Raw genomic sequence first — 21,871 nt, forward strand, 5'->3', positions numbered from 1 at the left:
CTGCTTCGTCCCTTTGGAGGGCCCGTCTTCCAGGAGATGAGTCGTAATGGCGTTGACTAGGTGTTCCTTCAGCACCGCAGACTGGTCGCTCTTTGTCGTGGCGCCAGGCGTCGGCTGACCTGACCGGCCCTCCGACGACGACTGCTTGGGCGCAAACGCCATCACCATTCGCTGCGACTGCACCGCTGTGGAAATGACGAAGAGAAAGAGGAAAGCGGCGGCTATCGTCAATCCGACGATAGGCACGAATGTGAGCCAGGGAAAGGGTTTCCCCAGGCTACCGGCCCGGTCCGATCGCCTCCTACTGGGAGGGATCAATTCTGAGTCGCTGGCCACGTTGCAGACGCAGCAGTGCGCACTGTGGGTCACCGAGCTCGAGCTGTCGGTCGTCGAGTCCGTCAGATCACTACTGTCTGTGCATCGCGTGACGGAGAATGGCCGATTGGTTGCCCTGCTCCATCGCGAAGCGGCACGCCATCCCCACGCGGGAGAAACTGCAGCCTCGTCACATGGCTGCTCGAAAGGACCAGCTGCAGCTGTGCTCGCCCTGTCGACTTTCGGGGTGGCTTGCACGGGGGGGACAGAAACAGAAGGCTCCGCTGGCGCAATGGAATGGCTGACGTTGGGCAATTTGGGCCCTCCACGTCGGGGCAGATGCAGTTGGTCTCGTTCTGAGTGATCTTCCTCTCTCATCGCATGCTCATAAATATTAAACGTTGCTGGTCCCCGCTTGGCCATGACTCACTCGCTTTGGCTCCGCTCTTCAAATGTGCAGAGAAGGTCTTATGATGATCGGAGAGCTTTGCCTTCTTGCGCTGGAGGTAGGCGTTGAGGCGGTCACAACCGCGGGGGGCAACATACCCACCTGGGGGGATAGGCCACGGGCAACATAACAACTCACAAGCACAAAATTCAGAAACAGGTAGGATGCCGATGACAAGAAAGTTGACGCTGAGGATGATGATACTTAAAGGCCCATAAGCATTATTTATGGGGCCGTCAGAATGCATTGTTTACAGTAATACAACTGAACTGAAATATAAAAAGGTGACAGCCCCAAAGCGCAAAATAAATCTGCTTGGGTGATTTTTGTTGTTGGAAAACGTTTATTCAGAAAAAGGGGGAGGAAATGGTGAGAGAAAGAGTTAGGAGCGATGGGTGGCCATCCTATTCCGGTAGGCCGCGCAGGGTCGCCGCCGCCTTCGCCCGAGAGATCAGGCCTTCCTTGTCCTCGAGCTGGCAACTGCGCAACGCGCTCTCCCATCGCTCTACAGAAGGGGGATCGGGTGGTCGGGGGTTCAGTGGGAACATCCAGACAAGGTGCAGGGTCGTCTTGGGAGTGTCGCAGCGTGAGCAGTTGGGTGCGTAGCAAGTGGGGAGATGCGGGGGAGGGCGACGTGGTTGTGGTATCTGCGAGTTTGAAGCATTCTTAACAGATGTATAGCGCAAAAAAGACGAAGGACAAAGAATGCACGAGGACGAAGCGCTACTTAGCGCTTCGTCCTCGTGCATTCTTTGTCCTTCGTCTTTTTTGCGCTATACATCTGTTAATAATAATCGACCAACTAGCCCAACAACGTACTTTACTTGAAGCATTCGCCTGATGCGGGCGTCGGAAACAGAAAGCGAAGGGTGAGGAGGGGCATAAGTGCGTAGGGAGGCCCGGTAGTGGTATAGGATGTGGGTGTCAGAGCAGAGCATAGAATGTGTCAGAGCACGTGTCGGCGTCGGTGTCGGTGTCGGATGTCGGTGTCAGAGCATAGGATGTAGGGGGTCAGTGCAGGGGGACCGTGGTATAGGTTGGGGCGGCAGGCCTCGTCTGGGAGGGCCTGGGTAAGAAGATCACGGGCCGTTGCGTGATACACTCCGTTCCCAGGCAGAGATGTGTGGCTCGGTGTCCACCAAGGAGGTTGTATAAAACTTCTGGAGTGGAGGCCGCTCATAGCGGGCAACGCGGGGAGGGGAAGCCGGGCGAACCGGTCGGCGGCCATATTGGCGTGGGTAGAAAAGGCGCTGCGCCGGCAGGGACGCTTAAGTGCGGTCGCGTTTTTTTGGCTTTACAAGGGAGAAAACGATGGTAAGCTAGTTTATTGATTGCGATATTTGAGGGCAGACTGAATTTGGCCTTACGCGTAAGGTTTTGACGTAAGATATGGTTCAAGCAGCGAGTTCGCCTGTGTATATCTTACGGTGGTCAACAGAGCTGTCGATGCGGGAAAACGCCTATTCTAAAGGCACCACCCCTGATTTTATTTCAATAAACGTTTATTCGGTATAACTAAGGCTATAGACCGCCCCCTTAACATTAAAATTACCTCATGTTGCGCGCCATGGCAAGAGATTCCGCGTTATAAGGTTACTAGTAGCCGTGATTTCACGCTGGAAGTGCGGGACACGCGAAAGCTCGATTATTTGACGCTTGTTTCTTTTAGCGGCGTTGCTAGGATTAATGAATGCTTATTCATTAATGATTAATAAATAATGCAGTAGCGGTTCGAATGATTTTTAATCAGTACTGCAAGAATAATATCCATCAGGATATTGCAATCTTTATGTAGTGCAAATGCACGTTTTCTGGTTTAAACAGCATGCCCAGTTTTGCCCTTGCCGAAGACCAAATTAAGCACGAGCTTTTGATTGATTGATTGGTTGATTGATTGATTCATTGTGGGGTTTAACGCGCTGACTCAACGCAGGCGATGAGGCGCGCCGTAGTGGAGGGCTCCGGATTAATTTTGACCACCTGGGGAATTTTGAACGTGCACCGAAATCTCGTTCACACAGTAGTTTTCGCTTTTCGCCTTCACCAGAAAAGCGGCTGCCGCAGCAGGGGATCGAACCCGCGTTCTAGGGATGAGCAGCACAGTGCATTAGCCACTGAGCCAACGCGGCGGGTCTATTTCCAGCTTTTCAATCGTATTTTGCGAAATCGATTTGGCACACACTGAAGCACATTAAAGCAGTTTTTTTTTATTCCGCGTGCACTTTACAGAAGGCATGGGACTCCCATTGACTTTATTTTTCAAATCCAGATGGTTACCTAATTGGATGCACGACTACATTAACCGCGCACGTTGGCACGATAGTAGCCTGCTATTGATAAGAAAACTACTCGCAGGAGGTTACTCAATCACATTCAAAACCTCGTTGACCGCGCAAGTTCGGACGTGAGCAGCGTGCTATTGATAACAAAATCACGCGGACGAAGAACGCGGGAGAGCATTGCGGTGCATCAAAGACTTCTACGAAACAGCGCTAACGAGAAACGTCAGTGTATTCACGTATGGCCGGATGTAAAGGAAATGTATTAAACAAGAGTGCCTTGATTTTTGACGGTAACTGCCTTAGCAATACTCGGAATTTAAATTAGTGCGGAAAAACAATTTGCGCCCCACATAGTTACAAACATGTGATTTCGCGCAGCCAAGCGACTACAGGACCACCACAACTACGAGCGAAAACATTCGCATATCTGCGTAAACAAGCGCTTACGGTATGCTCAGTAAGCGGACGGCAGGTGCTACGGCAAATTTTCCCTTTACATCACGCACAAACGGCGGGCAAATGTGCACTCATAACGTTATAATACTAGTAATGCCCTCGAAACCCAAAACAAACAGATACCCTCAGTACTTACAGATAAAAGGTGATCCCCGACGCCTTCTTCGCGTGATTAGTGCAGCCGAACGCGACGCACGAGCAGACCATTTCTGCTTTCTACACCTTTGGAGCATCCATCCGCGAACGAGGATCGAACGAACACGAGTCCTGCTCTTTGGCAAGAGAGAACTCGGAAGAACGACACATGGAGCAGAAAAAAATGTCATTGTGTCTACTGTTTATTTTAGTTGTTAGCGCCCAAGAATGTAAATAATTACCAGATGTGTGCGCCCCCGGCGCACGCACGGGCGACTTGCGAAGCGCTTAACTAGAAACACGGAGAGGGGAGCATAACCGAAACCACATGCGGCGAAATGAACGCACGCAAGAAAAGCTCGGTGCGCTTGAAGGTAGCCGCATGAGAGAATCAACTTGCAAAACAAAACAAAAGAAAACAAAAAAAGAACGGAAGCAAAACTATAACGTAAACCGCCGCAAAAACAAGTACATTATGCGACGAATGCAATGCGTCTGCTACCGCGGAACGAGTTTTCTACCCACGTCAAGATGGCGGCCGTCGGCGTCAGTTTTCGAGCACCATCTCCACTCCAGAAGTTCTATACAAGCTCCTTGGTGTCCACACGATGCGGGTTAACCGTAGAGTGCGGCGTTGGGACAGGATGTGGAGTGCCAGGGTGGAAACTCTGCCTTGAGAGTAGCGGCGGCAGGCAGCTTGAGAGTCCGTGAGCACCGTGACAGTTGGAGTCGTAGCGTGAGCGATGGCGAGGGCTATAGCGGCTTCTTCTGCCGTGCTCGTTGATGCTGTCTGCAGGCTGGAAGCAACGAGGGTGGTGGCGCCGGAGCGCACTACGGCAGCTACGTGCTCGTTGTCGGAGGTAGGGAGTGGCGTCGGTGTAAAGGGCAGTTTAATCACTGCCGTACTTTCACAGAAGGAGGCGGGTCTGATGCTGTCGTCGTCCAATGTTGTACGTGGGGTGCATATGGCGTGGGATTGCAAGCACCCGTATGTTCGCGCGTTGAGCAGTGGGTATTCGTTGGGGCGTATTGGGAGTCTGCTCTACATGTCGACCGAATTTATGCAGCAGATGTAGGCCCGTTGGGGTGAGCTGCAGTCGTTGCAACCAGTTGTTTATAGGGGCCTGCATCAATTCAGTGAGAGTATTGTAAAGACCTAGTTTTGAGTAGCCGTTTGGTCGAGGTGTACACGGGCAAGCGAACTGCTGTCTTGTAGGAGCGGTTTTGTAGAATTTCAGAATTAGAATGTCAATTTTGGCTTCTTCTCGCGGTTTGAGGGCAAGGTAGGGAGCTCCGTATGTGATCCGACTGGTTAGCATTGCTTGGAGAATGCGGCAGGTGTTGGCTTCTCTGAGACCGTGTCTTCTCGAACAGGTTCGTCGGGTTAGGTGGGTTAGTTGTGACACAGTAGTTTCTAGTTTAGAGAGATATGCAGCTCCTGAGCCGTCGTGGTGGTAGTGAACCTCCACAATGCGCTGGGTCTTGACAGTGGGGATCAGTTGGCTGCCGATGTATATTGTGGGGTCGGTTGTCGGGTTCGGTGGTCATCCTCGGGTCCTGTTTCGGACCCGAGGAACGACCCGAGATTTAGATGGGGAACATGAGAGACCGCACGTACGGAGTTAATGCGAGATGACGTCGACTATTTGCTGTAAATTATCTTGCTAGTAACCTGCGTAGCCTAAGTTAGTCCAGAGCGTGAGATCATCAGCATATAGAGCGTGATGTATGTCAGGTATCTGTGCCAGTTGTACCGGAAGGCCCAAGAGGGAGATGTCGAATAGCAAAGGGGAGATTACTGATTCTTGGGGCGTGCCCCGGGCGGGGATGTGGAATTTCTCTGTCTTGTACGGTCCGAGGTGTAAGGCAGCCGTCCGGTTTGTGAGGAAGGCGAGGACAAAGTTGTAAGTCGCCTTTCCACAGTCCGTGGTTTCGAGTTGTTGTAGGATAACGGTGTGGGTTACGTTGTCGAAAGCCCATTGTATGTCTAGGGCTACGATGCATCTTGGATTCGTTTTGCTGAGGTGGTCAAGGATTGTTTCTTTCGATTGTAGGGGTACATCTTGAGCAGACAGATGTGCCCGGAAGCCGAACATGGTGTGGGGAAAGCGGCCAGTATCTTCTAGGAGTTCTGTAAGGCGTCGAGCGAACAAATGTTCGTATAGTTTACCCACACATGAGGGTAAGGAAATCGGTCGTAGGTTGTCGAACCCCAAGGAATTGTTTAGTTTTGGCAGTAAGGTAATATCAGCGTGTCGCCACTGCGAGGGTAGTGTTCCTTCTTTCCAGTGCGGTTGTAGCAGTGAAGGAGGAAATCCTAGTGCTCGTCAATCAGGTTCCGAAGCAGCTTTTATGTAATTTGGTTGTGCCCCGGCGCCGAATTGCGTCTTTACCATGCAAGTGCTTGTAAAAGTTCCTCGCGTGTGTATGGCTCGTCAAGGTTGGGGTTTGGAGCCCCTTGTTAATTAGGGTGGGAAGCAGACGACGGAGTTAAGAGGAGCCAAAAGGCTTCTTTTGACGAGAGGAAAGCAGCTGGTCCGGGGGTTGAGAGTGATTGTGAATGAGGCGGGTGAAGTGTTGAGTAATGATGGTTTTGGGTGGCCTATTGCCCAACAGGTACCGAATTATGTTCCATGCTTTCGTTGCTGGGGGGGATCCGCACAGTTGGTCGCAAAACGTGCTCCAGTTTTCGTTTTAGAGATGTTGGGCGTACGCGAGCGCCTCTTGTGTTAGTTTTGCGATGCGCCGTGTGAGTGGGTGGTTGTGCTTGCTGCGACGCCATCAATTCAGTAAGCCACGGCGGGCTTCCCACCGGTGGTCAAGGTGGGCATCGACTGCTGAGAGATCCTGTGTGAGTATGATGTTCTTGGTGTAAGTCTGCTGTAGGTCGACCAGCTGTTGACTCGAATAACCAATTTCTTCCGTAGGTTGTCTGAAGGGAAGTAGGGCTTTCCGGAGGGCCTCCCAATCGGTTAGTCGTGCCACTCCGGTGCGGTGGCGGGACGCATGATTGGAGACACATAGGGCAATTATGAAGTGGTCACTTCCCAAGGTGTCCGGCTTGCGTTCCCAGTGTATTTGTGGGAGATGTCGCGTAAATTTGAGATCGGGTATGGAATCTCGCGTTACGCTGTTTCCGAGCCAGGTAGCCTCGGTGAGGTCATTTTGCACGATGAAATGGTAATTTCGCCTAGCGTGAAGGAGAGCCGTTCCTTTCTTTGATGCGTGAGAACATCGTCACGTAACATGCGGCGTGTTAAAATCCCCGAGGAGTATGCACTGATTGTTTCTGGTGAGTCGGGTCACTGTATCAAGTAGCTGTTCTATGGCCGTGAGAGGATGGGTGGGGGGCTGTACAGGTTCAGGATAAAGGGGCTTTTTTCCCGCTTGTAGTGAGGAATGGACTCTACCAAAACGTGATCGATAGGGGACGCCGTGGGTATCACTTGGGCCGGAAGGTTACGCATGACAAATATTGCCGTGCGTTGGTGCGGTGGGTTGGTGTAGGTGTTTTAGGCGCGCAGCGTGAGTGATTAGGTGTCCGTTTCTTGAAGTGCCAGTACGTCCGCGGGGTTGGTAGCTGTGTAGAGTTCAAGGGAGACTTTCTTGCGTAGAAATAATCGACAGTTTCACTAGTATATAGTTAGAGGGGGTTCCACTGTGTGGCTATGGGTCATTGTGTCCTTTTTGTTTTTTGGCTTGGGGTGGGTGTTCGACGAGGATAGTCTGCTCAAGGGCGGAGAATGGTTTCGCGAGAAGACGAAGGGTTGCGTCGGTCGCTTCTGTGATCATTTTAGTAAGGGACGCCATGGATTTTTTTATACTGATCCACATATGGGGCGATGTGGGCTGTTATTTGCGTGTTCACAATTTGTTCTACTTGGGCTCTCGTGGAGGGCGTGGGAGCCTCGGTAGCCGGCGGGGGTGGATGAGGTAGTGCAGCGCGTTCGGCTTCCAGTGCTTCCACTCGGCTGAGAAGTTTAGCGTCTTGTTCCTGCAGTTGTTTGGTGAGATCGCAGAGTGGTTGTGGGTAGGGGAGTGAGAGTGAGAGGGAGTGAGTCGAGGTAGGGAGTGGGGGGAAATTGGGCGTGTCGCATTGGAGGGAGGAATGAGTGGTGGGAGAGCGCGCAGCTACAGCTGACCAGCTTACCTGGTTGTCGGCGAAAGGACGTTTCTTGTTGGTCAGCACGGTTGGCTGGAAGCGGCACGGGCAGTCCTTACCCGCTGTGGTGTGCGGTAGTGAACAGAGTTTGCACATTGGTTGGGACGCATGGTCCTTGGCTGGCGAGGATTGTCCACAGTCTGGACACTTGGGGTCCTCGGGTTGGGGACACACGTCCATGCGATGGCCAAGTTCACCACACAAGCGGCAAACTTACACACACCGGCGAAATGGTCGGCAACAGAGGACGACGCTGCCCACCTTTACGGAGACGGGCACGTAGTTACCTTGGAAAGTCAGAAGCACCGAGCGGGTGTGACCCATGAATCGTGTCCCGGATGAGGGCCGGCCCGTTTCCTAGGAGATAGTCGTGGAGGTTTGAGTCGGTAATGGTGGCTTCCAGACCGTGGATGGAAGTTCCGGCAGATGGAACACCCCGGCAGTTCCGGGTGGAGGCTTCGTATAGGTGGCCAATTCGGAAAGTACAGTTAAGATCTGAACCGTTTGTATGATGCTGAGAGTGATGGCAAGGTCAGGGTCTGGCGTACTTGCGGCGATCACATTCTGAGTGGGTTGCCCAAGGAGGGTAACTTTCTTATAGAAGGACGGCAGGTCGAGCTCACATTTGGGTGCAAAAGCTTCGGTGAGTGGTGTAGTGGTCAGCCTAGCGAGGTTGAGCCCCGCGCACGGTCGACAGATGATCGTGTAGTTGCTTGTTGGGAGCCTTGGTGGCAGATCACGTGCCGCCGTCTTGGAGGGCGGCGTGGCAGGTGGTTGTTGCACATGGGCGATCAGTTTGCGCGGCCAGGACGTGTGTTGGCTGGCGTTTTTTTATGTGCTAGATCCACGGGTTGTCAGGGTGAATGGTGCGTACACTGAGCTGGTCGAATTCCATGCCGGTGATCTGGGGTGCGGGTTGTCATAGCGCGTCACACACGGTCACAAGGCGGCGGTTCTGTTGTTGTTCCAAATAGCTAAGCCTACAAAGCAGGCCTAGCGGGCGCTGCGCGCGGGTTATTTCCCGTGGCCGGCAATCTGGGCTTTCGAGGTTCGATTTGTCTCACCTTGGTGTCAGACTAGGCGTGTGAAAGTCCGGCGCTCGATGTTAGGGTGGTTTATTCAGCGCTAATGCAGATTCGCTGATTGGGAGGCATCAAGTGGGAGCCGAAGCGAAGCTCGTCTGGCTGCGTCAGCCCCCTGGTGGCCCAACAGCGCAAAACACAAATTTTTTCCTCGTGGATTAAGAATGAGTTCAAGCAGCACATACCGAAACAATAAATCAGGTAGAAAATTTTGTTGGAACTGGCACGTTCTTCTACCAAAAAGGTAATTCAAGGTTAATTTTCTAGTCGAATTTTTCAAGCGAAGATTGAAGCAACTTACTTTAACCTGCGCCGCTACTTAGGAAACAGCTGTAAAAGCGATATGACAGGAAGAAAGCCAAACACTGCACTGTTTTTCGGAGTAGCATCATGCACCAACTTGGCCGCCTCCGTTCACTTGCTCAGTTCCTTATAACCTGCGATGTTTGATGTGAACGCCATAGAGTAAAGGCCGCCTTAACGGCAAAGGGTAACGTAAAAAAAAAGACTTTTTTTCTTGGCCGGTTCTAGAGTTCCGTCTGACGGTATAATAAGCGCTCCACTATAGCGATGTCCACCGGCGTTTTGTAACAAAGTGGCCGCGTCTGGCACTACATCTATCTTGATAACGTAAAGCTAGGCAACTTAACCTAACCTAACCTAAACATAACATAACAACATAATTTAACATGGCCTGGCGCACACAAATAAATCACTTAAAACGACAAAGCTAACCTAAGTCATAAAATTTATCGTCCAATTTAAAGATGAAAAGAACTGAGTAAGGCAAAAGGCGGACTCGAACCACCGTCCTTGGGGTCAAGAAGCTAAGACAATGACAGATGCTTTGGTCAGTGATAGCTTCGTCTTAAATGTTCGAATGTCGTTGGACGGCACACCAGGCATGCCTGCAGCGATCCGCTAGAGTGCCGTATGATGGCACTCTAGACACTGCGTTTTTTCTTCACCATTAGGGATGTTCATTTCCTTAAGCACATTTGCTATAATCAAACTTTTTTTTAAAGTCGCATTTAGGGATGAAAAATAGCTTTTCGTTAAGCAAGTGTAAGTGACCACGTCTCCTATTAGAATGTGCTCCGTGTTTATTGTAATTTTTTTCCTTCAAGAAACGTCCATTACGAATCAAAACGCTTTTTGTAACCAGCTGTATTAAGAAATTACTAAGCAACCATTCCATAGCAGACTTTTCAGTCAAGGCAATGCATAGACGCCGTGTACGTTTTTTTTTCCACCTTTGTGCTTCAGAGCCGCGCACCAAAAAATGTCTTTGCTGGGCTTCACACTCTCAAGATTGCCACGTTGGTGCTGTTCTTTCATTCAATGATGATAGCAACGCAGCAGCCAGCAGTTTGAATTTTTTTTTTACTTCGAGTTTTTGCCGCGCGGCATATGAGAGGCGGTTTAAAAAGAGGAGGGAAGAAAGTTAAAAGGAAAGGGAAAGAGAAGAAAATAGGGAGAGGGGCTGCCAAGAGCACAGAAGGTCACGAAACCGACAGGTTTTCAAGTCAACACGTATGCATGCAGTCCAGGGGCGTGCAGAAAGTCCATCAGTGACCTACAGTATTTATCGTCCTGCACCCAGCTGTTGTAGTCATCCGGTTTACCAACCGGAGAAACCCGCGGGCGCAACACCACCATAAAGTGGCCGAAAGAGGTTTACCAAAAGCTAACAGAGACGTTGACAAGCGAACCTTGAAAGACGGTGACCATTTTGTAAACAGAGCTGCACGACAGCTCACAAAATAGGAAAGGCAGTACAGACGGCAGGCTGAAAAGCAAGAACATGACTTCGATGGTGATTACGAAGCTGGTGCCTACTAAATAAATGACTCGAGTGGTGTTTGTGAAAAAAAAACTACTGTTCTTTACCTACATCCTTACTTTAAACTCAATTACCCAAAACAGGGAATCTCATTACATTGTTACTATTATTTCCTATATCTTCCAGGATAACTGCCTGATTTTTTTTCTGTCATCTACATACGTTGTCACATCTACTATGCCAGAATTGAAAATTGCACGCAGGTGATTTTTCTTTAAAAATTTTTAATATACAAATAAAGCGAAAAATCTGGGACTGGTGTAAGAAATTCATAAAAAAGTAAGTTCCGTCTGACTTTAATAATTGTCGTATAGCTAAGACAGCCTAAGAAAAAATTTCCCCGCATTTCCCCGAGGGGAAGAATGTGAAAGTGCGAATGCACGAGTTGAATTTGCGCGGTTCGGTAATGTTCGCGAAAGAGAGATCACACACATACACACACACAACTACAAAGAAAGAAAGATGCATTTATTCACAGACACCTATTTGTGTTGTCGTTGTACTTGATTGCTAGAGCGGATCTCAGCTTTGAAATTTCGTGTCAGTACTCCTTTAAGCTGGTGCATTAGCCCTTCTCACGCCCGATTCCTGGCCAATCCCCCACGTGGGTATGTGCCATGCACAGACACCTATTTGTGTTATCGTTGTACTTGATTGCTAGAGCGGATCTCAGCTTTGAAATTTCGTGTCAGTACTCCTTTAAGCGGGTGCATTAGCCCTTCTCACGCCCGATTCTTGGCCAATCGCCCTAAGTGGGTATGTGCTAAATAAATTAGGAACTCTTCTTGGCCAATCGCCCTAAGTGGGTATGTGGTGCGGGCGGACGGATGGCGGTGGACGCGTGATTCAGATTACTTGGCCAATTGCCCTAAGTGGGTATGTGCTAAAGAAATTACGAACTCTTCTTGGCCAATCGCCCTAAGTGGGTATGTGGTGCGGACGGACGGACGGCGGTGGACGCGTGATTCAGGGTCGCTTAAGAAGTGCATTCGCACTTAAAAGGATGCATGCATTATGTAGATACCTTCAGTAGATGCTGAGAAAAAGGTACCTCAAAATGGCAACAATGCATAGGAAGTATAAAGCTTACCCTGTGCCCTTAAGGAGCTCTGATAATGACGAGTAATTTAATTCACATTCGCCGGTTTGACGAGAATGATGATGATGATTGTGATAATTACTTTATATTCCCAGAAAACTAGGTGAAAGCAGGAAGAGGACGTGGCAGACTAGGCCACGGGTGATTCGTTCTGCCGAAGAGCAGCCGGTGGATGAAATTCTGTGAGGCGGCCGTACTGACACGTGCTTGGATTGCTTACAGTGATTGATATTGTGGATAACAAAAAAGCCGGCAATGACGCCACGTAAACGAAGAATCTTGCAGGGAAACAATATCTTTGGGGCGGTGACACTGACTCGCAGGAATGCATTCAGGTGATAAAACTGGCGGAGGTGGTGTGAATGGCTTCAATCTGGAGGATCAGGCTTGCCAGATGACTGAGGCGTATCCTAGTTTCGTCTCATGGGGGTTAGATAAGCTAGCCTTTTAAGTTCAGAGAAGCAATTTTCAAATTACGCCGAAGGTACCCGAGCGTACTAGCGACTTCAAAACAAATTAGATGTGTTCCCCATGATAGTGATGACATGAAGTTCACGCCCAGGTATTGGTATGACGTTTATGGTACATTGATAGATCCTTTGACTGCGATCTTAGTACGTTTGCTTGTGTTACCGGCGCTTCCTCATAATCACTCAACTATCATCAGTGCCAGCTTGGCTGGCCAGGCATCATAATCCCCTGTACATAATCATCATCACCACTTGCGTGGTGTCTTCGCCGGAGTGCTCCATTAAATGGCCGCGCCAAACGTCGTCCCACAGGTGGTGGAGGAGGAGACGGAGGAAAAACTTTATTGTGAGCCTGGCGATGTGGGAGTGGCTCCTCATCCAGGACACGATGGGACGACTGCGCTGTCTCAGCCTTGACACCAGGAGTTGTTGTGCATCCAAGCCGGCGCTGGTCGTCAGTTTCTCCCACAGCTCAGGGAGGGGAAGAGAAGTGGGGGGAAGAAAAGGAAGGGACCGCAGCTACGGCTCACAGGTACAGCACTCTCCTCGTATGCGGGAGGTACCGGGTCCGAACACGCATACCGCCGGGCACCCACCGGTTTCTTTAACCCTTTGGTGGATACAGCAAGGGAACAAATTTTATCTTGTAGAAGACGTTCTGTCTTAGCTATTGATCACTTCTTGTTTATAACAAAACAAATTCATCAGGTAGAAGTGTTTCATTTCTCTCAGAAAAAAGTGGGAGCCATATGTCCCACTGTCCAGTTGGGTCACTTTGCCCAAGTGGGGCCCATTTGTCCTTTTGCCTACTCTTGCATTCAGGTACGTTTTCTGGTGAAATCCTGCGAATAAACGCTCAAACAAGGGGTTCGTTGCCTACATTCAATGTGCAGTTAGCAGGGACTTCTTTTTGCTGGTTGGGAACTAGCGGCACCACCATGAGGTGAAGGTCTTATTCATGAACGCAGGCATGCTAAATGTCGACGTATCGCAGTGACATTCTTCCACTGAAGGTGATCTTCAGCCGCTAGATATTTCTGCTTACCTTCATACAAAAATAACGTCGGCGCGGTGTGAACAGCCCCCGCTCCGTCCAATGCGAATCGCACATCTTTTCGTAAAAATCATTTCGTTCACCTACAAACACCCAGAAATCACAACATATGCTATTGGGTGTTTGTAAGTAGTCACTTTACTGCAAGAAAAATAATAGTTTACCAGAAATTCTTAGGTCGACCACAAAAACGCAAAAACTTGAAACATGGACATGGAAAACCAGATCATTCTGCTTGTCTTGCAGCGCACTCCCCTCCACCGGCAACGTTACGAAACTGCGTGTGGAATGTTTTGCTAAATTCGCTAGGTGAAGTAAGTGACCTGTACGCAATGGTGCGAGATATGTCAGGGACCAACAGTGCCGAGAACGTGAACTAGAAAGTGGGACACATGTGTCCCGCTGTCCAACAAAGAGTTAATCGGTACAGGCGTACATGGTTGAGTGCGGACCCATGAAAGCGAAATCCACGCCTGGAAAGCTGCCTTTACCCTTGCGAGGAACCCCTGACCCTTGTCCATCTGGCGGGGCCCCCGGCCATCATGCCGCGTTGCCACATTGCCGGGGGTGAAAGAGACTGGCTGCATGTCCTGCCGCAGTCGGTTGCGCGTTGAGCGTCCACCATGGCTGTGGAAGGCCCCATGCGCATTCGTGTGCCTTGGTGGCGCTGTGCACATACCGTTAAAATAGGTACAAGCGACTACCCTGCTTGGCGCTCAGCCCTTGTGCGGGACTGCAACGCTTTGAAAGTTCACCCGGTTTGCACTGGAAATCGCCCGTATGGAAAGGTGCGGCTGTAAAAACGCGGAAACTTTTTTTTCTAACCAAGTGTTTTCCAAAGGGTTCGAAAAGACAATTTTAAAAATAACAACCGATTACTGCAAGAAGAATGATATCATAGGTGCCTCCCAATACGGTTTTACGGTCAATGATGTACGCATATTCGTAGACCTGACTGAGCTAAACAAGTTTTCAGAGCGAGAGGTGCCTGCCTGTCAGCGAACATGTCCTCGCGCAACTTTCCGGAGCTCAGTACTTCTCCAGAGTCGACGCCAATGCACGATTTTGGCAGTTTGAGCTTGCGGAAGAGTCTCGAAGCATCTCCACGTTCATAGTGCCGTTTGGTAGATACCGGGTCAAGAGACAGCCCGTCCAGCAGGTCATAGAGGTGCCTACTAGACAGGAACCTAGGGAGCCGGCAACAGCGAGCGAGGAGCCTTGCAGAGCACCAGACAAGATGCCGACGTAGGCCACGTCCGAAGCGCGTGTTCGCGCTTTACAGCACGCTTAAAGGAGCCATGAAGACAAACTGCAAGTTCGGTTTATCAGAAAGACTGATAAGTCCCGATAACAATGATACCAATATCATCGCAATCTTCCAACAAGTAACGGAGATATTAAAGAAAACGTGTGAAACAGTCGCGACCCCCTAGCCAATTTCCCGCAACTTTTCCATGACGTCACAGAACCTTGTTTGTGCTATTGGCGGCCGCCTAACTGACCTGTCGCGACGACACATGACTAGACGTCTGTAACGGGGCCTCTAGATCCATTTGACCGCATCACTTCAATGCTAACGTGCGCTTAACGCACTGAAAATTATGTTTTATTGTTGGCCCGTATGACGTCATTCTTGCTCACAACACGTCACTGTGGCGCAAAATTTGAAAGTTTTAAAATACATCTTGCTTTTTTTCGTTAAAAAAACATCTTTTGTGGCTGTAATGAAGCTGAGTGAGATACTGAATCCTAGTTCTTTCAAATTAAACGAAGTTGTATTTTCTCTTCATGGCTCCTTTAATAAACGTTTTTCCAATGCAATTGGTGAGTGCACTGCCTGTCTTCCAGGTCTCGGTGTGAGCTCGTAGCTCAATCGGTAAGACAACGGGCTCTTGCACCGTTAGTTTATTCGTTCCAGGTTCGATTCTTGGTGGTGCCACTAACTTCATTTATTTGTTCGCGTGAGGTTTCTGTTGACACCAACGGGCGCGAAAGAACCCTTGGAGGGTGGAGGTAAAAAGCTTTGCTTTAATATCAAAATGCTTTCTGGTTATAGCTATGAGATAGTCGTGTTGAGTGATAGATTGAGTACAAATTTATGGTGACGCCAATAGGGCTTGTTGGGTATCAAATTAAAAGACTCGATGAGGGAAATCGGGTGGAATAAATAAAGAAATGCGTCCTCCTTATCATCCTGATCATGTCGTGGCTAGTGAATGATTTGGTTAAAATTCCAAGTGATGCCCATAGGGCGTGTAGACTTCAATATATTGTCTCGGGGAAGGAAGGTGGATCGGGTGCAACCACCGGAAATCATGGGACTGAATAATGACCAGACAAGTAAAAAAGTTTTATTCAGTGCCCGATAGATATATTTGTACTCGTTAGTTCTTGGCACGCCGTCTTGAAAGCGTGGTTGGTTCGACACATTGCAGCACTCAACATCCGCCAACAAGCCGGCGTACCCATCAAACAGTCTAAGAACTATTGGACTGATATGCCTCCTACGTATACGCTAAGAAGTAAGTGGGTTGGCGCAATCAGCGAATGCCTCCGATCGCGCGCGTGGTAGTGAAAATTTCCAAGCATGTCTTGCTGCTCTCGGTGCGCGAATGTGTTGACATTTAATGCGCACTCCCATACCTCATACTGAGTTCGTTGTTAAACCAGGCCATAAAATACTCCTTTAAATGTGCAGGTCGTAGACGTACATGCTCATAAAAGTAAAATATTTGCCGCCTTATAACACTATTTTCTGCGGCCAAACAGGGGAAACGTATTTGACACACCAATATTTCACAGCCGTGTGCTTGCTTAGAAGAATTTTAGCGTTGCAGTGGCGGGTGGGAACCGCAAACAGCTATTTCCTGACACGACCGGGCGTTCTCCGCCACCGCGATGCTTTTATTTCGCTTTCGGCTCAACTTTTTCGCGCACCCGAGCTGCAGCGTAGGAGTGCGGCTGATTTTTGTCGGCTTCCCGTCGATGAGATGAACAGAACATACCTCCAGAGAACCAAAACATGCGATATAAATCGGATATGAGGGTGAATAAATAGTGCTTCCAGAAGCAGCGTACGACCGTGCGAGTTCTGGCAAATTTGCTTGGTTCGAAGTCTTTCCGATTCAGCACGGTGACCAATTCGCGGCGGAACTCAAGGGGCGCAGGACATTTGTGCAGCGAATAGATTCCACACAGGCAGACACTTCTCTTGTCGTGGTGCACACGTTTGTTGCATGAGCACTTTGCCTTTGCACGGATTGTTGGTGCAGCCAACAATGGCGTAACTCCGTCCGGAGGAGTAGCTCCTGCACATTGCTAAGTAAAGGCAATGACGCAAACCTGCCCCCAATAAGGAAAATAAACATCAATTGGGAATAAAAACTCGGGCGTCTTGCTTGCACGGTTAAACGTAGCCTCACCAGCAACCCCCGTCAGGACAAAGCGCTTGTGGTGTGGTCCGTCGCCTTCGCGGGTTGGGGACAGAATTTATGGGCAACTCGGACAGCTCTCGGACGCTTTGAACGTTCTTTTGAAAGCCCTGTTGAACTTGGCGCTGCTGACATACCGAATAAATTACACTTACCGATTTTTGATGCCGCCTGGACGTCTGATATTCGCGCGCGGCACGGAGCAACAGCGTGAGACTACGACGTCGTCTGCTCGCCCCGCAGTCCCCAAGAAATGCCTGCAAAGTGGTGCCTCGACCGTTAGAAAATTGCCGACCCGGCAAAATTCTGTTCTACACAAGTTATAGAAGCGGAGTACCCTGAGAAGTGGTTGGCTGCGGATGTTGACCCATGCCAACATTAAGCCTGCGGAGGCTGCTGGCACTAGGCCAGGACTGCTCGCATTCCGTGGTCCTGCGAGTGTTTCGTGGAATGGCGTCTTCAGCCACCAGCGTTGTTTTAGTGGCCACGCGGACTTTTTTTCCAGACATTGGGAGCGGCAGGGTGTCGACCAAGCCACGTTTTAAAGATGGCCTTGTCAAATGCCGCAAGCACGTTTGATCCATCTGAAGCACCAGATGAGGGTTTTTGAATATTGTAAGCGTCTTTGGTACTTCTTGAAGTAGGACGTTTATTCTACGACACAGCTGTTTTCGAAGACCGGTTTAGGAACCAACGATGATGATGATAAGTCCAGAAGGAGACGAATTGTTCCTCAAAGTGTTTCATGATGGGGGTAATGTGGAAGTGCAATAAATGAATTTTCACGCTTTGAAGCTTCACGTTTACAATATTGCCATCCTTCAAAACTGAGCTTCCCATTACTCTTTAGCATTTGTTCGCTTTAGCTACACGCGAATCCCGACACGGAAACCAATAATTGTACAGCCGCGATAAGCTTACGACACAACTTAGAATTTTTACTTATGAAGTGAGTCCACATAATGATCTTACGGTGAAATCATTGCCCGGTTTAAATTTTCTCCCTCAAACCAGTCCCTTTTACACCACAATTCCATTTGTGCTACCGTTCTGTCATCTGCGATGAATTTGCGCAGTTTACTCCTAACTAGTACTGATCATCGGGATGCCCTTTTTATCTGCCCCGCATGATTTTATTCATGGAAAACTTTAATTTGATAGCCCACACACTCTGCGGAAATTTCTTTGAATTTTAACCTAATTTATGACTTACCATGATATCGCATGAGGATAAGGAGGAAGCATCTCCTATTTGTCCCAAGTGATTCCCCTCATCAGGACTTTCAATTTGATATATGTTACCCCATACCTCGCGGCGGTATCACTGTGATTTTTAACCCAATTGATGACTCACCATGACTATGCCACGAGGAATTTTTATTTGTCTCACGTGACGTTCCTCATTGAGACCTTCAATTTGACACCCCACACACCCTAGCGCAGATCACTTTGAATGTTGACCATATCTATGAATCACCATGACCGTGTCACGATTATAACCAGGAAGCCATTTTTTGTCCCACGCGAATCCCCTCACCTAGTTCTTCAATCCGATACTACGCACACAATAGCGATATCCCAATGAACTTTAAACCATTATATGATTCACCGTGACTATGTCATTATTACTACCAGGATGTATTTTTTATTTCTCCAACGTTATTTCTCTAATAGAAACATTTAACTTAGGACCCCTTACGCCTACGGGACATCATTATGAAGTCCAACTTTTATTATGACTCACGATAACTAAGTCACCATTATGACCACGAAGCACTTTTTGTTCGTCCCACGTAGTTTCCCTCCTCAAGACCTTCAATTTTACACCCGACATGCCCTGGTGGCCCATCATTCGAGACTTTTTACCCAATCAGCGGCTATCCATGACTCCCGTGTTACACAGTTCGCCATTTTCGATATTTTTCCTTAATATTTCTTCTTTTTTAGTTTTTTTTTAATTCCGTTTGATCAATTATCTAACTTTACGCTTTTATAATGATTACAGGTGTAACTTCCGGGATAGCTGCGTTTTTGTGGAAATGCAGGGCGTTACACGATCCTGGGGGGGGGCGGGGGAGGGGGAGAGAACGAGGGGGATACTCGGCAAAGAATGCTACGCATTAAAAAGCAAAGGCATATCCATGAACGCCTCGCACTTCAGACATTAGCGGGGACAGTTCGCTTTCGCACAAGGCGTTTTTAGGATGGAGCGCAAGCATGCGCTTGGCCGTAATCCTAAACAGCTTCGACGTAAATGAACTGAGCAGTGAGCACACGTCCCCTTGCCCCCGGGCCCGAGCACACCATCGAGTCGGGACCGCCTCTGTCAAGAACACGAAGACGGAGCCCACATAAAGAGTTTGGTATCCAATACATACGTACAATTGCTTGCAAGCAGCTTGAATCATCATGGCCAGAAGGTATAGCTGTATTAAATCTACAACGAAAATTGTTTCCGACCTCACAGGAGTTACGGTATCATGTCGTACCAAATGCAAGAGTTTGAGCTCGCGAATTTGCACCCGTAATATTTTTACCACGCGTGAATTTTAAAACTCTGAGTGCTAATTAAATCAGGATCCATCTGAGCCCGAGTAAATTCCTAGCACGAGACAGTTATGAGTCCATTTGAGTTCTGAATACATTTTGAGTTTTCAGTCCATTTTGAGTTTTAGTCCATTTTGAGTTCTTAGTACGTTTTGAGTTTTGAGTCCATTCTGAGTTTGAGTACATTTTGAGTGCTGAGTACATTTTGAGTTTGAGTACATTCGGAGCTTTGACTACATTTTCAGTTTGAGTACATTTTAAGTTCTGAGTACTTTTTGAGTTTGAGTGCATTTTGGGTTTTGAGTAAGTTTTGAGTTTGAGTACATTCTGATTTTGAGTACAATTTGAGTATGAGTACATTCTGAGTTCTGAGTACATTTCGAGTTTTGAGTCCGAGTGAGGTCTCAGTTTTGCGCTCACTGTGAGTTTGAGTTTGAGTGAGCGCACATGTGCTGCTCAGCATTGAGTGAGTTTGAGTGAGTGGTAATTCGAAAAAAAATGTGAGTTTGAGTGGGCCGCGCCAACTTTGCCGAGGTATTGGTATAGGTAGTTGCGGTGTAAGGGAAGCAAATAGAAAACTTTCGCAGGAGGGATTGTCAACACCCTCTTTCGCTCTTTCTTTACCCACTATATCCTTACGGAAGCGAGGCGTACGAACGTATTCCTCATCTTACCAGATTGAAATTCTCAGTAAGAACCGGAAAGAAATTTGTGAGTTGCAGAAGCTTCGAGCCGTAGCCGAGTATGCATGCGCTGACCGGCGCACGAACAATCTTGCACTAAAGAAAGCCGACGTCGTTTTACGTTAGGAAATTTCTCCGCAAATGTGGTGTGCGGGTCTCAACCTTCTCACTAGCACCCGCATCGCCCAGTGGAATCACTGCTCCTTCACTTGGAGAAGTAGGGTGAAGAAGCACTACCATTGCCCTTCTTGAGCAGCGGGGCCGGCATCCGCATCCCGTAAGAGGGCCAGTGATGGCGTACGCAGAAAAAGCAAGCGCTCCGCAGTGATTCCTCCCGTCAAGTGGCGCTACGTTGTCAACCGCATTTATCGATGAAAGGTTTTTGTTCGTGACCGCACGTATTCTTGAAAATGCACCTGGAATTTCATTTTCCAGTTTTACCAATATCTCCGAAACAGAAACTACCATTCATGTTTTCAGTTTCTTCTCTGTAAGTGCTGTCAAGGGTCGTTACGGGTCGTTAAGAGATAGCTGTAGAACCATCTCAGTCAACCATTAAATCGGCATGCCGCCACGGTGTTTTCTCGCCTAGCTTGCACCCTTTGAAAATACAGCATGTAGTCGTCTCACTTCGGAACCCCTGTTTGCGTTCCTAAAACTGAATTTAGAAATTGGAAATGATGACGTCACGTTTTTATTTTTTCGATTACCTTAATTTAAGTTCCGAGCAAGGCGCTCTTGTAAAGGGAGCAATATTGCCGCGAACCCTACTTTTTACCCCGTTTATTGTCATTGCCAGCGCTGTCCCCGTCTGGTTTTTAACGTGCTCTAAAAGCGGCAATCATTGAGAGAATTGTCTACTAATGAGTAGCATTCGTATGCCGCTTGTCTACAGTGGGGTTTTTTTTGCCGACGGAATTCGCTATCAATAGCCAAATACGCAGCTATTTATTATTTTCAAGTTTTCTTCTTTCTTTTCGCCAATGACGTAAATTATCCCATTGTAGAGTTGAGTGCCTTTACTTCGACAATGACGTTTTGAGCGATTGACAATTACCCATCGTAACGCACCCGAATCTTCGCATCCGCGGCCGTTTTGTTGACCTGACAACAACAACAACAAAAACAAAAACAATGTTTTGAAGAATTGGACGCTTTAGGCATTCACGTTAATTTGGGAGCTGACTTTGCCGCCTGAGATGAGACGTGTAGCACAAGGATCTACTATATCAGCAATTTTAACCTGGGTGGTTTTGTGAAACTCTACGGACAAGGGCTTTGGTACGGCAAAGCGACACAAGAAACCCTAATTTAGGCGAGAGTTTTTATGGTCCTGAACAAGTAAGTGCCTCGAAAACTTAAGTGGCGGGGGAGCACATTTGTAATTAGAACCTCCTTGTAATGTGGAATGCGGTACCAAACCATCCTGTTTGTGTAACAGCCACAACGCCGGACCCTTTCGATTTGTTTTAGGGGCAAATCCCCTTAGAAGCCGGTGGTTGTCGGCGTCTCCTGTCGTCGTCGTCGTCATCGTCGTGGTAATCGTCGTCGTAATCTTTGTTCGTGTCATGCGGTGACGGCACTAAAACACAGGGAAACTCGTTTACGCCTCGCGCTGGAACGTAACGCGTGCTGAAAAAACACCGGGACACTCATTTACGTTTCGCGCTGGGGCGCTTCGTAACGCGTACTGGAAAAATAGGGCTCTCGTTTATGCCTCGCCCTAGAGAGCTTCGTGCTTCAAAGACAAGAGACGTTTACAGCAAAGCTGTATACCTCTACCCCTCAACGGCTTCATCTCCGTTCGCAAAAAGACCAAGGCGCCAAGAATGCACTAATAGACTGCATGCTTCGCCCCGCCCCA

This window comes from Haemaphysalis longicornis, unplaced genomic scaffold (genome assembly GCF_048455015.1).
Source record: "Haemaphysalis longicornis isolate Haplotype H1 unplaced genomic scaffold, Haemaphysalis longicornis Haplotype H1 scaffold_2, whole genome shotgun sequence".
NCBI lineage: Eukaryota > Metazoa > Arthropoda > Arachnida > Ixodida > Ixodidae > Haemaphysalis > Haemaphysalis longicornis.